Source organism: Anopheles marshallii, chromosome 2, assembly GCF_943734725.1.
Source record: "Anopheles marshallii chromosome 2, idAnoMarsDA_429_01, whole genome shotgun sequence".
Taxonomy (NCBI): Eukaryota; Metazoa; Arthropoda; class Insecta; order Diptera; family Culicidae; genus Anopheles; species Anopheles marshallii.
In genome coordinates, this window is record NC_071326.1 from 44,165,001 (window position 1) to 44,166,684 (window position 1,684).

Sequence of the window (1,684 nt, forward strand, 5' to 3'; positions counted from 1 at the left end):
CGCATCTGTTCTAGTAAAAATAGCATCCCAGCCTTTGGTACACAGGCCAGCACGGCAAGCAGCCGCCGAGCGGACCTTATAAGAGGAAACGTTCGTCCGCCGGTTTGGCAAATTCTGACATGCGCAAACCAGCCGAATATTAACCGCTGCTAACAGGAACATACGACCGATGTAGTTTCCTTGCTTTTTTGTACTCCATTTGTTCGATGACTTCAAGCAGACGATCATGGCAATGTAATGTATCCTGTACATTGCTGATGGAAATACAGCCTTTGTATTCGGAAATAAAGGACAAACATCTTTAAAAGTGCAGGACTGACCACGGTCCAACAGGCGGTTACTCAATCACACCAAACTCTCGATGGAGACTATTTTTAGGTTCGTGCTTCTTCTCACCTTATACACCCGCTAGCAAACGCGTGTATCGATAGAGCTGGTTTTTTTTTTTGCTTGTTTCGTGACAAGATTTAGGCTACGTGGTTAATTATAACCGTTGCGTGAAAATTGTTCGCTCCTCGCGCAAGGGGGCGCTATTTTCGGGCCGCACATATCCCTGTTCAACTGACCGGGTCTTTCACGGACACCTGTATATACGCACGGTAGTGTCACTGTTGCTGGATCGTCACACAGAGAATCCTTGCCGTTTCACAACCTACCGCATCCCCTACCTCCCAACCCTTCTCCTCCTCCTCCTACACCTTTTGTTGTTGTTTTTTTCTCTCGTTTGATTCCGATCACTCCCAACTTCACATCCTTTTTCCTTGGGTGGATTCTTGGAGACACAATTATTTTGCTATCTTCTACATATTGCTATCAAGTAATGACCTCAACCTTCAGTCAGATGCACTTTAAATAGCACTTGTTTTTCATGTTCTTTGCCAAACCACCACCTAGCGTGCCCCTTCATAATTTGAACATTTTCTTACAATAAGTATCGTTCCACTTAAGTCCCTTAAGGATCCCTTTTTAACTACAGATCGCTCATCGACCAGAAAAAAAACAACAAAAACAACAAAACCAACCTGAGCGCTTTCACTCAAATCCTCGCAAGACTAAAAACACGATAGCACTGAGTAGTGCAATACGAGGAAAACTCCGATTGACCCCTTGCGCCGACCGACGCACACAGTCGTACGGAAAACCCCCGGATAGTGCACGAGGTGCACCAACACAACCTAAACTCGCGCATACACGCACATAAATCCACACACACACACACAGATGGAGCCGCAAGGTGGGGAAAATTCGTGCGTGAGATGGTCGTATGCAGCAAGATCAAAGAGCTGACGTCACCGTACCGATCTTCCCCTAATTTCCCGACCAACATTCACTGCCCGAATGGTGGTAGTGGTAATGCGTGGGTCGCCCATGTTCCCCGTCGCGCATCTATCGCGATCGTGCCGTTGGGGCGTGCGATCGTGCGAAAGGCGGCATGATCGTGATCGCACGCGCACTAAGCGACATCCTTCGAAACGGTGAAAAACCCCCTTTCTAGCGAACTTCATCTGGTTCGTGGGTTGTAAAGGAACGCACAACCATAAACCCGAACCCGTGCATGAGCAGAAGATTTGCTTTTCGCTTCGGATTTTGTACCGTGTTTGCCTGCTAGCACGCTTTCGCTTTGCGCATCGATTCTAAATTTGAACGCGTAGTGTTGAACACTGACGATGCTTTTTTTTCCCTT

At 47.3% G+C, this 1,684-nt stretch overlaps 1 protein-coding gene across 1 annotated transcript in view; it reads right to left on the reverse strand.

Moving 5' to 3' along the window:
- The window catches only part of LOC128718355 (tropomyosin-2), a 3,578-nt gene extending 2,529 nt beyond the window's left edge, over positions 1-1,049 (reverse strand). Inside the window, exon 1 of the mRNA XM_053811984.1 lies at positions 1,023-1,049. The gene's annotated coding sequence lies outside the window, so the exon portion shown is untranslated. The remainder of the gene's footprint in view (positions 1-1,022) is intronic.
- Between the last annotated feature and the right edge of the window lie 635 nt (positions 1,050-1,684).